The 20,760-nt window shown below is 30.4% G+C and overlaps 1 long non-coding RNA gene across 1 annotated transcript in view; it reads left to right on the forward strand.

Annotated features, from left to right (window-relative positions):
* Nucleotides 1-19,648, forward strand: part of LOC128192136 (uncharacterized) — a 35,333-nt gene extending 15,685 nt beyond the window's left edge. Inside the window, exons 2-3 of the long non-coding RNA XR_008244513.1 lie at nucleotides 12,721-12,785; nucleotides 18,925-19,648. This is a non-coding gene — a long non-coding RNA (uncharacterized LOC128192136). The remainder of the gene's footprint in view (nucleotides 1-12,720; nucleotides 12,786-18,924) is intronic.
* The last annotated feature ends 1,112 nt before the right edge of the window (nucleotides 19,649-20,760 follow it).

A 20,760-nucleotide genomic window follows, 5' to 3' on the forward strand; every position in this document is an offset into this window, starting at 1 on the left:
TGTAGGGAGGATTTTCAAAGAGACCAATAGACAAGGTCAATGCAGCACTATGGGGTGTACCACGGACACACGGACACCACTGCTTAGTCTTTGTAATACCTCTCCACGCAACGCAACACTAGGATGGTTATGGTGGCCATCAGTAATAAATATTCATAAGTTCATCATTATTTTATTACTTCGATATTGCAACGTGCTTTTAAATAAATACTAAATGATTACAAAATATGAGAATATGCTAGAATATTCAAACGCTACAACCGTGGTTTGAATTGGGAGTGGGTCTTATATCGTCCAGTCATGATTTTAAAAGCACGTTTCCTGGTCAGATATTACCGGTATTTAAGTAGCGTATTAAAGATACTGATGATAAAACGTACTCTTCGGGGACAACTGGGTGATAATTGTACGTTTATTAAGCCTAGCTTGTAAGAGCTGTATAATAATGTTAATTTTCAATAAGTGGACTTAATTTACTTGTAAAAAATAATAATGGCAAAAACTTATCATGATGCTTCTTTTTTAGAAATTCTAAGACACTTTCTAATTGGTAATTAGCACAGTATTTCTAAATGTACATGTAAAGAATTTTAAAATCAATTACTAGTAATAACCTCTGAAGGAAATGAAGTATGAAATGTATAAACTTTGAATCTATTTAAAGTATTGTAAACAATGAAATTATCAATACAGTATTTCTATGATTTTTACAATGTCTTGTAGAGAATTTAAAATATTATCATAAACTCTAAATGGAGGAAAAACAGCATGAATGAATAAAATTTGAATATATTACGAAAAGATTGTTCCTATATATTACTTAAACTTTAACAGACCTTTTATGCATTTTCTACAAACTTTCATGGAAAATTTTTCAACGTCTTAAATAGACGTCACAAAGAACTAATGTCCTTCCTTAATGTCCTGAAACAACATAAGTAGTATAATGCTGGATGAAGCGCCCAGTTGTACACGTATGTATAACAAATAGACTGCTGTTGCAGCTGATTCTGTTAACAGCGACACTTACATAAAGCTAGACAGACCTTGGTACATTTATATACAATAGAAAAGGTTCATTGTAAAGAAAAATCAGAATATATTTCTGTCTATGATTGCAAAGTAGTAACATGTGAAGGGTTATTTACATCTATTATAATGCATCCTATATCTACTGTGTTACGTGACACCAGTGAAATTAGTTTGCAAAACATATTTTCAAACACAAAAAGTAATGAAACACAAGTATATCTTTTTATAATATATGTTATTTCGAATCATTTTTCCTTTCACTAATTTTACCTTTCATCAACTCATAGAAGAAACAAAATTGGGGTAATACATGAACATTTCGAAATATACATTTGAATGCATGGTGTTTATTTAATCTTTGTGCAATTAATCCCTCTAACATTTAAGAATGTAAGAAACGTCAATTTTTATGGTCATATTAAAAGGTCAAAGTAATTTACGGTTAATATCAATTTTTGCCTCTCTCAAATTTTTTAATCTTACTTAATTTATAAACCATTGTTTATTTTCGTTATTTTGATAGATCGTAAAAACGTTGTCTTGGCATACTGTGAAATTTTATTTTAATTTGAATGATACAATTTCTTTTAAAAGACCTTCAAGTATTGCAATTTTTTGTCTTTAAAAGTCACATCAAGTACTAATTTTACATTATGATATATTTAAGTTACCGGTTAGAATAAAGTCGTATTAAATATATAGTTTTTTAATTAACAAATAATTTTCTTTGATAATACCAACACAAACAATTCTAATATCTTAAAAACGTAGCTTTTGACAATGCAAATTCTAACAATCATTTTTTATGGCTATTACATCTTACTCTCCACTGAAAGAGGGTTGAAATGGTGTAGGTTTGAGTTTCGTTCAATTAAACAGAATATGAAAACTTTAAAAAAAAAATGAAATATTAGAAAAATTTGGCTTTCTGTTACTAAGTTTCGGATTGATGCCTTCAAACCACAGTAAGAGCTTTCAAGATAACGTCTGAAATCAGTACGAACTAGTATAATCCTTAATGATACGGTATTGATACGGTATCCTTACACGAGCACGATATTTTAAAAAATGAACTGCAATTCTTATGAACAAAATTACAAAAGTTAATTCTAATTTGATACGAAGATAGACAAATAAATTTGTCTAAATAGATAATTTCACAAGACTTTCATATATCCATATATATGTTGTGACCTACGGTCACACAGAGTATAAGGCAGGGGGAGAGAAGGGCCCTCAGTAGTACATGTAGTCAACGCCAAATATACTAATGTACTTAAACGAACTAAATTTCATAAAAATGTTATCCTTGTTTATCGATCATATAAAAATATTTTTTTATGGTAATCTTGAAAAGATGTATAGAGTTTTACAATTGTAATAAGCTATGTGTCAAAACCTACCAAAACAAGCATTTTTTGTTCTATACCTTTTAATTCCACACCATTCTCTGCTACCGAATTCCTTTCATTTTGGTATATGTTACATTAAATGTTTAAAATCAAAGATTTCTTAAATTATCTATAACAATCTATTTTAATGTACATATACATACATGTATTAATATAATTAAAAGCCTCCTGTTTAAAAAATCCTAACTAGACCTATCTCTTTATATTGAAATCAAAATATTTAAGTTAATTTTTGAATATATACGTTATTTAGATTTTTGGTCAACCTAAAACAGTATAAAAGACCTTTTCAGTTAGGAAATAAAATGGGTAGTAATGAGTTCCGTCAAATGAATTCTAAAAACGATATAAAGAATTTTCCAATCTTATCCAATAATATTGAATTATAAGTCTTGACAAAGACATGCTAGTATCAAGGCTTTGAACCATTTTAATAAGACCTTGGACTTTCGGTATGATGCAAATGCATGTATCTCTTTCTTGCATTAAAAGAAGTTAAAGATCACGCTTCTTTCAATTGAAATTTACACAGATTTCGTAGACTTTGCTCAAAAGCCAGACAAATCTTGTTGATTTCAAAGAGCCAAAGCTGAGTGGCCGACAATGAAATAGACAGAGCACGTTCAACTACCCAAAGTCCAAGCTCCTGTTATCTAGTGAATATAAGATTATTTCACCAAATGACGTGTGTATTTCAGATTATAAAATCGCCTCTTAAATTCACGTTTTGCACACAATTGCACTATGCAAAAGAAATATAAATATACAAATAATTTCATAAAAGATGAGCGACACAAAATTGGCGTATTTTATAGCATAAATGAACAACGTTATTGGCTGCGCCGCGTAGTAATACATCCTGTACAAACTAGTGGTTTTAAAATGTTGATTTGATTTGAACATATTTTATTGCATTAGATATTGCAATGGGATTGGGCACAAGTTATAAAAACTTAATTCGCCCTCTCCCTACATGTTAAACAACAAATACGTCTCAGTTTTTACTTATACAATAATAAATTACATCAGTACGTAGATATTTGATAAATGTAGTAAGAAAGTTAATGTTATCTACTATTAATGTTACATGTATGCAAGGATGAACGAGATAGATAAATAAAAATAAGTAAAATGTTATCAACACAAATGCTCAGGTTTGTGATTATTCAAATCTGCCAGTACCTTGAATATAAAAAATATTGAACATTTGAAAAAAAAAAATATTTATTTTCATTATTTTAAAATGTTGCTTCAAAGGGTAGAAATTAGAAATAATATAGATATAAGTAATTAGGAATCATTCTTTGAATATAATGAGGTGATAATTTCGGTTGGATTTGACCACGCCCGGACCGAAATTATCTCCTCATAATACTCAAAGAATAATTCCTTACTGTTATATAGCGTTGATTACAAGGTGGGTTTATTATTAAAGTTGGTCTATGTTGATCACTCGAGAACCGGTATTTACTGTTTTGGGACTGTTATTCACCCATTCGTTACCAGGAAGATGTAATGACGATTAACTCTAAAAATCAAAATTGCCCATATTCGACTGTGAATTCATATTTTCAAGTCTTATGTACGAAATGCAGTTTTTCCTTCAAAGGGGCAGTTTACGCTTGCAGCTGCACCAAAATTAATGCGATTAAACATTTTCAGAACTGTTTTGTTTTGTTTGTTCTATACAATACTAGTATTTAGTATTTTGTTTGTTCTGTCCCGAGTACTTGTTTTGAATGTTTCTTTGTTCTGCACAACACTAGATTTTCGTTTGTTCTGTACGTCACTATAGTATTCGTTGGTTCGTACGTTCTGTACCGTTCTAGTATTCAGTACTACGTTTGTGTTTTACACCACGATACTCTGTCCAAAGATATCCTCGATTCACATTTGGTTTGATTACTAATATCTCAGTGTTCAAACGGTGTTCATTCAAAAGTATGATAAATTTCCAAAATTTCGTCTGTGAAACGCCCCCTTTAGTTTATCAGGTTTCAGTACACGGCTAAAAAATGTAATGTGATGTCTACGGTGATTTTGTATTGCAATAAATCAGGATAATAAAGTTGAAACATTTTGTGAGGTATTCCGAGTGGCTTCCGAATGGAGATGTCAACATTTCCCATTACAAATCTCCGTAAGAAATCTCAGAGTAAAATGATGAAGTGTGAATGAAGTTATCTTTTTAAACTGCACTTCTTTCACGGGTATGTGTATTTTATTAAAAATCGTTCAAGTGTATCTTGGGACAGACTACAGTATAGTATTCAATATTTTGTATATCTATACCATTCCAGTGAACAGTGTTTCATTTAGTCTTTACAGCACAAGTACTCAGTATTTCGTTTGTAGTATTCAGTGTTTCGTGTATGTTTTATACTACTAGTTTTTAGTGTTTCGTTTCTCTATACAGTTCTAGTATTCAGCATTTCCTTTGTGTTTAACATTATCATATGTTATGTACCGTTCTAACATTCAGTGTTTTGTTTGTTCTGTACCGTTCTAGCATCATAATTTTGTTTGTTCCCTAAAGCACTAGTATTCAGTATTTCGTTTGTTCTGTACATCACTAGTATTCAGTATTTCGTTTGTTCTGTACCGTTTTAGTATTCATTATGTTTTTCCCGTACAGCACTAGTGTTCAGTAATTTGTTTGTTCTGTACTGTTATAGTATCAGTGTTTTGTTTGTTCTGTACAGTTATAGTATCAGTGTTTTGTTTGTTCTGTACATTTATAGTATCAGTGTTTTGTTTGTTCTGTACTGTTATAGTACCAGTGTTTTGTTTGTTCTGTACCGTTATAGTATCAGTGATTTGTTTGTTCTGTACCGTTATAGTATCAGTGTTTTGTTTGTTCTGTACCGTTATAGTATCAGTGTTTTGTTTGTTTTGTACATCACTAGTATCAGTGTTTTTTTTGTTCTGAAACATTCTAGTATTTAATGTTTCTTTGTTTTCTGTACCATTCTAGCTTTCATTTGTTAATGTTCTGTACAGTTCTAGTGTACAGTGTTTTCTTTGTTCTGTACATTACTAGTATTCATTGTTTCGTTCGTTCTGTACATTACTAGTATTCAGTATTTCGTTTGTTCTGTACATTACTAGTATTCAGTATTTCGTTTGTTCTGTACATTACTAGTATTCAGTATTTCGTTTGTTCCGTAGGACTAGTATTCAGTATTTCGTTTGTTCTGTTCCGTTCTATTATTCAATATTTTGTTTGTTCTGTAGAGTACTATGTATATAATGTACTAATACTAATTTGTCAAACAGACACGTTTGTCATCCATGGAAGAATACACCAGTGGTGCTCATTTGTCGAAACTGTAAATAGCCTCAGTTTTGCATCTGTGTATTCCTGGTGAAAGATTAACATCCGACACGGTTAATGATTTGACACGATTTTATTGCTTAATTCCAATGAATGTAAAATTTGTCACATAGTACGGCAATCTTATGCGACTTATATCAGAATTTTACTGAAACACCTTTTCACCTTGATGTTTCATGTAAGCATACAGGTATCGCTTAGTGCATATCTATAGAAAATAATATTTATTCTAGATGCACATATGTCTCCTCAAACTAATTTTAAACTATTTACGTTTAATATGAAAATCTGAAACGACATGTAATGTCCAGGGTATTTTATTATTTGGTATTCATTACAAGTAGGATATAGACAAAACGGCGAATCTAATTGGCCGAAGAAAAAATGCTTTAATGTAATTCATGAGCAATTATAGTTTTTCCTGTTTTGATTTTTGTAAAAAATTTAATTAAACGATAAGAAATGAATGATAGGTTTAGTGAATGTAATTAGAAAACTGCGCAGTAGTTTTCCTTCGTTTTATCTTCCCGTCAGCATCCACATAAATAATGTAGGATTTGTTGCTCGATTTGTAAAAAAAAAAAATACGTATGAATAAAAAATTCAAATTCATATTAACTTTCTATTGATTTGTAATTACGACTTCATCAAACAAATTTTTAGAATTAAAGTAACAATGATTTTACCAAAATATGTTGATGAAGGCAACCTTAAGCAAGGAATGCAACTCTTCTAGAACTAAAAATTTTAAAGTCAGAATTCAGCGAAAAATAAACTATGCATTATCTCTTAACACTATTGAAACATGATTTTTTGCTCTCAAGCTCAAAGAAACTTTAATAACACTAAGAATTCTCCCTGATCTACTGAATAGCAGAAATTGGTGTCAAGAAAAAGTTTTCCTAATTATAAAATGCAATTTTGGCAAAATCATATACGCTGAAGTCAGTTCTAATGGAATTTTTTTAGTGTGAATTGGTTATTTTTCGAACTGTTGAGGTGATTACAGGCACTTCCTCCTGTACGAGAATTCAATGCCAAATCTGAAGAGGACTGATTAAGACATCCAAACCCGAGGACCCGCGTTACGGTATGGGGGCTGGCACGATAAATAACAACACTCTATTCTTAATGGGCCTAAGCGCCATGATTTTTTTTCATTCCCCGTTTACTGGCATTTAACGAAGTAAGCGAAATAATCTTGATGAGGCGTTAAACAGCATAAAATCAATACAATCATCTCATAATATGAAGAAACCTTTAAATCGGCCAAGAAAGACTTGTCATGTTGTAAAATTCAAATTCACTGGGTGGGTGTAAATACAAATTTTACAACATTACAACTATTATGTATTTACACCCATCCAGTTAATTCAAAATTTACAACATGACAGTATTCAAAGTTATCTCAAAGAGCTGGAAAATAATGTGCATCGACATTTGCATAATTTTAATAACGGTCATTACTTACGTGTTTTTATTTATTTGTTTGTGATATCGCAAATGATGGACCTTGATTTGATTTTTCTCTTGCAAACAATTTTTTTTCTTAAAGGAGAACATAACGTATGAGTTCTTTTTAAAAAAAAAAAAAAGGATTGAAATGCTACCAAAATTTGAAACGAAATTCTAGGTTTATAGGTTATTCTTTAGAACATTAAAATTCCTTATAATATTGAACAACAATATACCCCATCATTAATAACAACATTTTAGTAATGGTATTTCTAGTGGGAAAATTGAAGCAGATACAATACACAAAAACCCAAAATTTTATGGAAAATGTTTTGTTTTAGCAAGTGTTTTTAGTTATTTGTCTCACCCAACGTTGACAAATTTATCTATTTAATTTATTAATCAATCTGTTAATACTGTATAACTAGTTTATGTATAAAATTGTGCAAATTTATGCGTCATGGTCTCGATTTTTGAATTGATAACAGACTATAAAACATGTGTTATCATATTTGCGGTTGAGGTTTAGCTGCAAATTAAAAAAAAATAGCTCTCTTTAGAAAATCTCAGTTTTACGGTATTACCTCCGCAGACTTTATAGGTAAAATTATGTCTCTTTCGACTTTTTTACTCACTTGTGAAAAATTCTATAACCTTTCAAATAACAAAGTCAAACTTACTGGCGGTATGATAAAAGTTACAGAAAGGTTGCAACTTCGAACGACGAACAGGATACCCAACATTCTATATATAAAAAGTTCGAGTTCGACCCCCTACCCCACAAACCATATTGTCTATAAGGTGACAAGCCTGAAGGTACAGTGTTATATGTTATAATAAACCAAATGAATTAAAATGATTTTTGTGCTGTTAAGGAAGGAGTCTTCTCGGTATCAAACATACTTCTTATAATAAGAAATTCATGAAATTTTGACACAGTCAAACGGATCATATTACCAAATGATTCTACCAGTTTAATCAAATTGACCTTTCTGTTTTCGCATAAAGGTCAGGTCAAGGTCACAACCTTTTTCCTGAACGTAAAGGATAATAAAAATAAGTGTAGCTCTTTGTAGTTCTGTAGACATTTGTTTAAGATTTGAAGCTTTTATTCTTCAGTGAAATGATAGAATATCAGGATGTCTATCACCTCATACTACTAAATTGGAATAAATATTTATTCTAAAATTGATATTGCTTAGCCCGCATTTCCTCTTATTTTTTTAAATTTTGATTATTTTTTTATGCTTCCAATAATAAAATATTTCTAATTTTTATGTATTATGAAGACTTTATATAAAGATATAATTTGACAGAAAAGCTAATATATTGACCATTCAATAAGAGAGAAAAACTGATTTTAGTGATTTTTTCACAAAAATCATTGTATAGAATGGACGCTTTAAAAAGCTTATACAAATGTAATTTGACAGGCAAATCATATTCTGAAAACATATTTTGAAACCCAGGTATCATATCATTGGTTCACATTAGTAAAAAAAATCTAACATTAATGTTATTGTTTTTAAAACGCTAAAACAGACTCATTAATCTGCAGCAATTCTGAATTGCGAAACATGTGATATTTTCCTACGCCAATATTACGCCAAAAATATAGTCCTTGTTAGATTTTAAATAATGATTACTCTCTATGCCAAGTTGTATGATAGTAAAAAAGAAAGAAAAATATACAATCTTAATTTCCTTTCATCTTGATTTAATGAACAATTATTCAAATAAAAGTTTGACAAATCGAAAACCAGAAAAAGACTCCTTTCTTAAAATATATAGCATTAGTTTTAAAGCAATATGAGCTGCAGTTTTCCTGTTGAATTTCTTTTTTGCAAAAATGTTATTTTCTTATAAAATTTCGAAAAAAATATCATGGTTTTTAAATTTCTGTTAGCCATATTTTGTGGAAAAAGTCGTTAAAGATAAGAAGCCCAAATTTGAGCAAAATTGAATTAATGTCGACCTGTACAAGAACTGATCTGCTATAAATTCCTTAGAAGAATTCTTCTGACAAAAATTAATGATTTTTTTTTAAATCTTATAATCATGAAAGTTTAAGTACAAGCAGACTTATCATACTAGCATTTTTTGAAGCAAAATGAAATTCTTATAATAAAAAAGCTTATATTGCTTTAAGAATTCTCACGTCAAAATTGTTTTACCAAAACTGTTTGGGTTTGTTGTTGCACACAGTAAACGTGCAGGTGACAAAATTAAATAGATGTATGTAGACATTACACCAAACTGTAAAGGACTATGTTCGGTATGGTCAAATATCTGCCCCGATTTCAACCAGTTTTTAAATAGTATCGTATAAAAATTAAATCTTCACAAATCATTGTATAGAGGATGCCTATAACTTTAATCTTGATTTTAGTCATCTCTGCTCATTCGCTATTTATCTATGACGTCACCTAAATGACCTAATTCCCGCAAATTTGCAAACAAATTAAAATATTCTCACTTTTGCTCTATATTTTGCATTCGGAAGTAAAGAGCGCAGGTCTGCTCAAGTGCGATTTTAACATATGTTTTTCTTCAGATAGTTATACACATTATACTAAAATATTGTACTTGAGCAAGCCTGCGCTCAATGTTTCCTAGTCGAAAAACCATCGGAAAACACCCATATTTTGCTACAAAACATCAATTTATCAAAATAATGCAATCTTCATGACGTAATTTCTACATTATGACGTCACTTTGGTGATAACCTTTTACACCTTTATTTCCTATATGATTTTATCTATCTGTGACCTTATTTATAAAGCTCTTTCTAAAACTTTGATTTTGGGGGCAAAAAATGCGTAAAACCGTATATAGTCCTTTAGATAGAGATTAATTGGAAGACATTATCTGGGGAAGGTTAAAAAGACTTTGGTAATTGTGAAAGATGCCAAAGGTGAAAGGCTCCATATCTCATATTAAACCAGAATGTGAAAAATTACATATTAATTTTATCAAGTTCCACAGAAAAATCAAAACGTATGATTACCAGCTAGTTGTTCACGAGACGCATTGATTAGTGCTTATACTACAGTCACTGCAACAAATTCATATGACCCACACCAACGTACGGTACCATGAACAGAGGCTTGAACCAAAACAAACTGAATTGTGCTACTCTAAGTGATGAGGTTGTAAGTGATTTGATAAATTAAAGTTGGAATTAGTAACACAGCTGTCATATAACCCCAATCTCATAGCCTGAGGTCATCATCTCCATTAATATTTCTAACCATGTTGGACAATTTCATTTGCAGAGGGAGTATTTTATTTCATATACAATTACGGTTGAGGTAAAAGAAATGATTTTTTAAAAATCTTAATGCTTGATTTTCATATCTTATATTCTAAAATAACTAAACGTTAATGTTTTGCATTAACTGGCATCTTATTATGTAAAAGGACACCGCAGTATGTACATGTATTTCACTGAATTTGGATATTCTTGTTCGTCTTATGTAATACATATTTATTCAGTGTAAACGGCCATGTCAGAGGAGTTAACCAATTTTTGTTTCAATAACTTTATTTCAAAAAGCTAAGTAACTTCACCCCCAAACAAGAAGGGTTGGTACCTAGATAAGCGTTTGCATGATTTTTTGTACACAACCTTTAGTCAACCGTTTCTAATTGTGCGTTACTTAACGGCTAGGCCCAGGCGTAAATCGTTGCTAGTACGAGACGTTACCGGTTATCATACGGTAGATATTCGTTTAAAAGTCTTCAATACATTGGCATCGAGAACCTCCACCAACGGCGGGGTCAGCAATCAACGGACATCCAACGAATTCAATTTTTCAATTGTTAGGCGTCCGTAAGGAATATCTTGTAAGATGTTATCGGGGCACGAAGTTTAAAACTCAAAATTAATCTTATCTAATCCAATATACCAGGAGCATCCTCTCTCAGTGTCGCCATACTAACTATTTGTCTCGAATTTGTTAATCCGTGGCAATAGATTTAGTTCTTCACGTTATCGAATTCATATGATAAAACACAATGGTATCAATAGCATCAATACCTCACGGTAAAGCAAACATCCTAATTATAATATTTTGTAACAATGCAGGATTATATGCACTACACTTTTATTATTAATAAGTATGTTTAAAAAAAAATTAACAATGGCTTGTTTTAATCATTGACATTTGTATCAAATTTTCAAATTAAATCAATCACGTTTTCTCGTTTTAGATATTCATGCATATATGAAATGGTATGTTCACTAAAAATGATATTCAGCATTTTTTTTTCGCTGGCTTGCGTCCATACTTTACTTCCGCTTAAGATACAATCATTTAACTTTACTTCTGTTGGAGATACAATCATGTAACTTTACTTCTGCTTAAAATGCAATCATGTAACGTTGCTTCTGCTTAATATACAATCATTTAACTTAACTTCTGCTTCGGAAACTTTACTTCTGCTTAATATTCAATCAAATTCTAAAGTAGCATTGATTCGGTTCAGATTTTGGACAAGAACAATAAGCTTAATATAGAACCATTTTAGCATGGCCTTGGACTTTCGGTAAAATGTAACTATCTATTTCTTGTGTCAAAACAAGTTAAAATGACGCTGGTTTCAAGCGAAATATACACCGATTGCGTAGTATTCGCTCGAAAGCCAGACAAATCTTGTTGATTTCAGAGAGCCTTGGCTGAATGGCTAGCAATGAAATAGACAGGCCTACGTCACATTGCGTTTGACACGACTACCCAAAGTCCAAGCTCTTGTTAAAATGGTTCTATCTATTGAAATGATTAAAAAGTCTGTAGATAGTTCATTGATTGATTGGGATATTGTTGATTAGTGTCACTTCGGAAATGGTATCGAGACGTCATACTGCAGTTCCATTGAGAGTCAGCGATCTGTCTCGTGCCAACATAATTTACCATTAATGCCAAACCCCTATTTAGAGTAAGAAACCGAGATCTTCTACAATTTTTGGACTTTCACGTTGGTTTGTGTTAGGCGGAGTTCGTATCTCAACGTGTATACATTAATATAAACTTCAACGATTGTCAAATAAATACGATTGAAAAATAAGTTTCAAAAGAAGTCTCAGGAGTTCCGCTTTAATGCACACTTCCCTAACTTATCCTCGAGACTCTTTGCCAAGACTATAATAATAGAAATTAAAGAAGTTGTACCGCAAACGATGTGAAAAACGTAATGGTCTAACACAACAAGCTTTATTTCTCCATCTTCACCTCTTCAACTTTTGAAGTGTCAACATCACCAGACCAAGGCGTGCCAATCATGTCAGCCTTAACTTTCAGTGACGGGAAATATGACACATTGCATGCTATATCCACAACATATTGTATAAGTAATGAAAAGTAACAAATATTATAAAAAAATACATATCCACAAAATTAAACGTAATATAGTTAGTGGTTTGTGCTTGTTCAGTAATTTGAATAGTTATTCTGACCTATTTCATAATTCATAATTTTAATATTCCAGACCACTGACTCTATCCAGCAGGCCCAGATGATGACATTTGATACACAGATTAAATTTGCTGGCAGGTAAGCATGTACTTATTATGATGTTTTATAATGCAAAAATATAACACCGACGCCGCTTCATTTTGCTTAGATACAACTTTGATCTGCAACTATGTTTCTGATATCTTATTATAGTTTTGCCCCCATCCCCAAATAATGGTATTTCCATCCCCAAATAATGGTATTTCCATCCCCAAATAATGGTATTTACTTATTCTGAACACAAAATGATTTACTATTACTTTTATTCAAGAATCGTAATTAAAGGGCGTGTGCTGATTTGATTCTTTTCCACTCTTTACAACTAAAGGGAGTTAAACATCTTGGAATTACTCAGTGTAGCTAACTCTTTTCTCTTTCCAACCATACGTATATTCCATTACTTAAAAAGGGGAATTCCTAAGAGTAAAAACCGGGTGTGCAGGTAATATTTCAAAGTTTAAGAAAATTGTATATATAAGAATTTTAAAGTGGGGTAAATCTAAAGACTCGTAAAATTTGCAGTTATATACTTCATATAACGACAAATATGACGCAAATTTATTGAAAAAATGATTTCAATTTATCAACCTCTCCAAGAATCTGCATAAACATCTCACGCGGCTTCTTATAACCTCGCCCTGTGCTTTAGCCCGTGACTCCGGATGATGCCTACCCCTATTGCGTATTCTTTTTCTTTATCTTTTTACAATTTTTTAAGTTTAAACATATATATCTCCAACTTTTGAAAGTTAAACGTTTAAGAATTATATAATGTCAAAATGAAATCCGTATATTAGGTATTAAAGATACATTGAGGAGAGGTATTAATAACGTGAACATGCATAATCTGAACTAATCGATGGATCTTACCATTAGTCCTACATATACACAGTTAAAAAGAGATTAAGTATTATTATTAGATATATCAAATATCATATCTACTATTATCTTTGCTACGCCCTTTATTTATTAAGATTTGCACGATAAGACAAATATATTTCGATGTCATTTTTCTAATATTGTTTTTTTTTCATTTGTAAAAAACCTCTAAGAATAAAAGATAATGATATTTTAGCCTTATATTTTTAATAAAAAAAAATTTAAAATAAAAAAAAAGAGAAGAAGATGGGGGGGGGGGGGGGGGGAGGTGACGTTTTACGGGATGAAAAAATGAATAGCCTTTTGTTTGCATGTATTTATTAAGGTCACTGATAAAATTATTCATTTGAAATATATTCTTAAACGCACGAAATATTGGATTAATATGGTGTAAACGTTTATTTCCGTCTTAAGAAAAAAAATATAAATGCTATCCATCCGATACTCTAGGCAGAAAAAATCCAAGGTTCAGGGTATTTTGATGATTTTAAAATTTATTTGAATGGTGTTCATGTGAGTTTTATGCCATTTAACCTTTCATCAATTAAAAAAGTGTAACTTTTGTTTCTTTAATTTCATAGAAATGACCTGAAAATTAATTTCAACCATTATCAGTGTTTAAACTTTATGCCCATTAGGTTTCAAGGTCTAATAAAAGGTCAGAGGTCAAATATGATGAAGTCATCCAGAATTTTTTAATCAATTCTTATCTCCATGAAATATTGGATTAATATCGTGTAAACGTTTATTTCGGTCTTAAAAAAAATATAAATCATATCCATCCGATACCCTAGGCTGAAAAAATCCAAGGTACAGGATATTTTTATGGTTTTGAAATCTTTATTTGAATGGTGTTTTTAAACCTTAATGAATCTAAAACCAACGGTAAAATTTTCATTATTTCGTCATTTTGTTACGGGGTCATGATAATCATACTGTTAAATTCTATTAATTTTCGTTTTAAAAGAGAATTTACAAGCGCTAGTTGTACATTATATTGCATCAAAATTTATCTTAAGTTACCATATATGATTTATTTTAGTGTCTTTCAGTAACAAAAAGGTTTCCTGCCTAAATAGCAGCACAAACATTTGAAATATTTTGAAAAGTAACATATTGGCGTAGCAAATTATAACAATGATTTCTTCATTTTACACTCTACTAAAAGGAGATTCAAATGATAGGTTTGAGGCGATGTGGGCAAAAACTGTCAGGTCGGATTTTTCCCCCAAATTTTACATAATTGTAAATTTCATTCAAAACAGAAATATTAAAAAAAAATCAACTGATCTGTTTAGTACTACCTTAAAAAAGCCAAGATAAAGACGCAGTCACGGGACGTTTCGCACCAAACATTGATACCAAGAAATGTAAACGGTGGGGGTCTTTTTATCTTTAACTAAAACAAATGAAATGTACAACAGTTTTCCTTCATTCTGACCAAAGGCTCGTCTATCGACGATTGTGGATTATTAACAACAGTCAGTTGGTTAGTTTATTCTCTCTTTTTTTGGATTTCCTATTCGTCAGATATATAACAACCTCTTTTAAAAAAGAAAAATGACAAAAAAAGTTTATTCCTTACCACAGAGATACATTTTAGAATGGTAGAAAATGATCAGCTATTACAAATTACACATATTAAAGCCAGTCTTTAATATAAGAGCAACCGACAATTGCACCTTTCTGGGTATGAAGCACAGCTGGGAACAAAACCACAGTAGGTAATTATTTTAGGGGGAGGGGGCTGTGGTTGCTTAGTTATGTTAGCACTTTTAATCACTATTCACCCAATTCATTAACTTAATGTGCATTTTGATGCTTATCATATTTTTGAGGAAAATACCAAAAGGCCAACAAATTGTTGGAAACATGTCACAGACTGTGCACAAAACAAATCCTCTCAGCTAGGACTAATATGATTGCATGTGAACTGCATATGTGTTTTTTTTTATTTTGTAAATAAAATAAGTTTTAAGTTATGAATTGGGGTGTGATAGATTAGATAAGTTTCCCTACAGTTTAAGTACATACCGAATGACACCCACGTGGATACCAGTATGTTGCTGAAAATGACATACAATTAACATATACCCAGGGCGCATCAATTTGCTAAAAAATGCATGCAAACTTATTACAGAATAAAACTTTTAAAATACTATCGTTTCTTATTCTTTTATATTAAGTGCACAAATTAATTTTAAGTATCTTATGGACTACCCACCCATCTTCAAGTTATGACATCATCTTTTTATATTTTTTAGTTAAAAAAGTTTTCAAATTTTGAATTTAAATGTTATATATACATTCCTGTCTAGACTGGAATTCGTTTTAAATAGAAAAAGAAAACCTTGACAAACACCAATTAAGCTCATTACATGCGTTTATGAGGTCTATATTAGCGTCTGTTGGGTTGTTGTAAGTGTTACATTGTTGTTCGTTTATCTTCATAACTGATTTTTTAAAATATAGAATATTGCCTTAGTGATTTGAATGCAACAAATATTCGTATGCATATCAAACACTAGTAGATTTTAACAATATTTGTTACATTGCGCCTGAATTAATTAGCTTATTTTACGAAACAACAATTCATTAAAGAATTATAGTCACCACATATTTGTTTTCTTTTGATAACTGAAAATTACACAAAACACTGATTATTGATGTATATAAAACGCGTAACAATTTATATTAATTTCCTTCTTTTAATCGATGAATTTAGCCATCTTCTATAGCTATAATATATTATTTTCATTTGTTTGTACATGCGTTATATAGAAATCGAAAATTCTTAACACGAAAACCTTTTTATTATCCTCTTTTCAATAGTAAAAGTAAAAGTGGTCGGTGAAAATATGATTTGAAATCAATTAACCCTAATTAGTGCGAAAAAAAAGTAAATACAAAATATCAGTCGGTATTATAAATTGTATGTGGCGTTCATAAACGTGCAGTGTAACTTTTTTTAAAATAAAGAAAAAAGGAAATTTTAAACTTAATTCTCTCTCTTTTTTTAACGGCTGTATAAATTTTTACATCAGAAAAGACACTCAATAATAAAATAGAATTCCAAGGATAAGATTTATCGGAATTGAGCATGATTTATAAATCATCTGCTCTAAAAATATAAATTTGTTATTGGTTCCTTCTCATTAAATAATTTGCAGGTAGTGTAGGGTTATCAACTTATAAGAATAAAATCTTAAAGGAAAACTAAAAATAAAGTTTGTATTTACTGTTAAAAACTGTTTCAAAAAGGAAAGTGAATGTCAAATTTTTAAATCATAAATGAAATATTTTGCTTTAAATCGTAAATTTTGGTAAATAAAATTAGGATATAATGCAAAACAATGTTCGAATTTAATTTATCTTTTAAAAAAGTGAAGACGTTTTGATATTTTGTGGTACGTGAAACTGGATGATCATATACTTTAGAATATGTTCTATCAGTTTTCTCCAAAAATTACAGTGAAAAATAATCTTCGTTTATTATTTAATTTTATTTATTTTGAAATGTATGAAAGTAATGTTCAAAACATTAATCTAATATCTTAATTTTCAAATGTTGATTATTTCTGTTAATATAATTCCATGATTATTTAAGTAATTAGTTTTCACAAATGTTAGAAATGAGATACGTACTCGTAAAGGTGAAGAAAATCATATAAGTAACAAACCCATTCTTTAGATTACCTTCTTCTTTATCCCCTTTGCTGACATCGTACTTTTTTCGCAGTCAATACCATCAACAATCTTCTTGAAAAAAAGGTAAATAAAAGGTTACAATAAATATATCACATGGTTATCGATATATAAATAATTGATTAAATTTTTTTGCATAATTTTTTTGAATATCCAATTTATTCAAAGTAGATTTATTAGCTTTCAAGATTTTGAATTTTTTTCAAACGAAAAAAAGCTTTTAATTTTGTATAGATTTGAAATTCAAACCAAATTCACTTTAAGATTAGTTTGATATATATCATTATGTAAAATTGGTATTGATGACACATTTTCTTATTTGATAAAATCTATTTATCTCTCTCTCTCTTTTCTGTCTCTCCCCTCTTTCTCTCTTACTTTTTCTCTCTTTCTTACCCATGTCTTTCATTGCTTAAGAATATTCGAGTCATCTCCCCATGATAATGTGGATTACACGTAGCCAATCACATCAAACCCACATGTCAAAATCGAGACGTCTGCGCATAACATGTCTGGCTTGCCATTTTTTCATTGGTCAAAACACAGACACTAATTAACATTTTCCAAAAAGCACCTCATAGCTATCTACAAACTGAATGGCGTGTTTTTCAGACGATGCCAGTGATATAATATACAAAGCGACAAGGTTCCCGCCAAGCGGTGACCCCACAGATGTTATTCATAGGTTAAAGAATTAGGATTTTCCTATTTTTAGAAGCAAAAAGCCTTGACTATTTCATAAAAATAAGGAAAGACAAAGAAAACGTTTCTTTAATCAAAACATTTTTAAAAATATATCATATACTTATTTAGAGCGATATAGATGGATATACAATGCAAATACTGTATCCAGAGACGAAATGTACGACGACAACATGTACAAGCTCCAAGGGCGGGTCACATTCCGCATAATTACTGAAATACCGAACCCCGAACAAATAAGACTACTCGCAGGTTGTTGACCCAGGCAATAAGCAAAATAAAATGAACTCTACATGTAAGTTATCTTTAACAAAGATGGCTGAGTAATCTCGCTTTAATGAGAGAGAGAGAGAGAGAGAGAGAGAGAGAGAGAGAGAGAGAGAGAGAGAGAGAGAAACATGGAGGTAAAGAATTTAAGCAACTTTAGCATCGTCGAAAACTGTTTTATATAGCGGACACGAAAAGAATACAAATGCTGGGGTGTCGGTTTGTATAGATTTTATATTTAATCCCGAATTCAATGAAAAATCAAGACCCAAAAATTATATTATGCTGTGATTTTTTGTATATTTCATATTAAAATTCGGTAAGATCGATACCTATGCCAAATTATAAATTCAGAATTGACTGGATAATAAAAGTACAATAACTTGTGTAATTTTTTCATTAACGCCCACCATATAACTCTTAAAATCAAATATTAGAATTATATTCATACAAAGGTTTTTATACATACTTTGTCATGGATAATTTAGCAATATAAGACCAATCTGAGATCAAAAGAGACACATATTAAATTAGAGGGGCACAATAAAAATATCAAATACAGTTAGATATGCTTTCCCTCAAACCGAAATGAAACCATTACCAATAATTTTACTTTTTCTTACAGGTTTAGAATTGTCTTGAACTGATACTGGTCCAAGAGACGTACATGTACCAGTCATTTTCCCGGTAAAGAAATAAATTAAAAAGATTCAAAACATCGACCACTTTGATCAAGTGACTGTTTCTATTAAGTTTGGATGTTCATTGAATAATCTATTAACATAATTTATCCCTATTTTATTTATAAGTTATTGTTTAAATAACAGAAATTTAAGATTTTTACGGTACATATAAAACAAATGCTGAATGGCATGGATTTTGTATGTATCAAACAGACAATAGGAAGTTACTATGTTACACTGCTAGAATTCCAAACGTATTTTACTCTAACGAGGTTTTGAATTTTAATTGAACTTGCATGTATTTTTTATTTTTTTGGTTTGAATCGTGTGAAAATGTGATAAAATATATGTAGATTTATGTAAGAGAGAAGAGAATGCTAACAAATTAAAAAGGACTAGATAAATATGTTCTATTTATCAGTTTAATCCATACAGAAAAAAAGATATATCTTCTAATGTATGCATTGTGTATTTTGGATTGCATCAATTAAATCACTTCTACGTATCAAATTTGTAGAATATGAAATAAACAATACATTATTTTCGATAAGTCTTCAAGTTTACCACTTTAATTAATTCAAGATAATACACAAATTAACAAAAATATCAATTCGTTGAATAATTCAGCCGCGCGAAAAACAACCCGATTAATTTCTGATCCGAAAATGTTTGACATGTTTCACACCATGAAACTTTTAGTGATTGTGTTGGTGAATCTATCTGTTAAACCTAACATTCGAGGTTTTGTGGCCATGGATCTCATTTAAGCTTTTGAATCAAAACGATACATATTTTGGAAAATTGCTTTAGAGTCGCTAAATATCTTAAAAATGCCTCAAACAAGAGAAATAATCCAATGTAAATCAAACTGAATACAATAAGACTGTAGTAGACTTTACAGCTTTTCCGAACTAATACTTTATTCTTGTTCAGATATTATCTGCTTTTCCAGTATATTCTTTACGGAACAATTTTTTGTGGGTTTTTTTAACAGGATTGTAAATGATGCATTTGATTTTGCTTAAAGCAGAATACGGAGAGAGAAAAAGAATATGTCATCTTTTTAGGATACTAAAAACTGTCCGAATATGCTTGTAACAGTAAGATGTAAAAAAAGAAGAAGTTTATTTGCAGTATACAAGGCGCTTAAAGCAGTGCGATTCTTCTCAATTACTGCTTTTTTGTATTCTTTTCGTTGTAATTTTGTTATATGAACATATTGAAAAAAGTTTACACACTGAACTGAACAAATAATTCCATATAAATATCTTTCAGTTCATTTGTTTTGTTTGATCAGCTTGAAGAATACAATGGCCAACACCTCATCCACTCATACAAATATTACATTTAGAAACGTTCATTGTCTTCGCAGATAATATAAAAGAATAAGCACTTCAATCTCAACCCAAAAATAATTCTAGCTGAATAGCATTATAAAACCGGTTACTTACTAAAACTGTGAAATTGATTTTATAAACTTTTAATTTCGTTGGCATTATTGACACCAATTCTGATTTACAGTATCATCATATGACGATAAATACTGGATAGACAGTGAATAAAATTAACTCGATTCAAAGTTGGTCGTTTTAGATGATGCAAGATTAGTTGATTTTAATATTTCTTCTCAAAATGAAAATACGAATGCAATAATCTTTATTTATTTTGTTCTGTTTCGGTTACTTTGTGAAGTGTGCCCAGTTCCTTGTTGGACGTTCCTCTATTTTTGGAATCTCTGACTTATTGCAGCAAACCCTCTGTATTGATTTTCAGTGGTT

This window comes from Crassostrea angulata, chromosome 7, assembly GCF_025612915.1.
Source record: "Crassostrea angulata isolate pt1a10 chromosome 7, ASM2561291v2, whole genome shotgun sequence".
Lineage (NCBI taxonomy): Eukaryota > Metazoa > Mollusca > Bivalvia > Ostreida > Ostreidae > Magallana > Magallana angulata.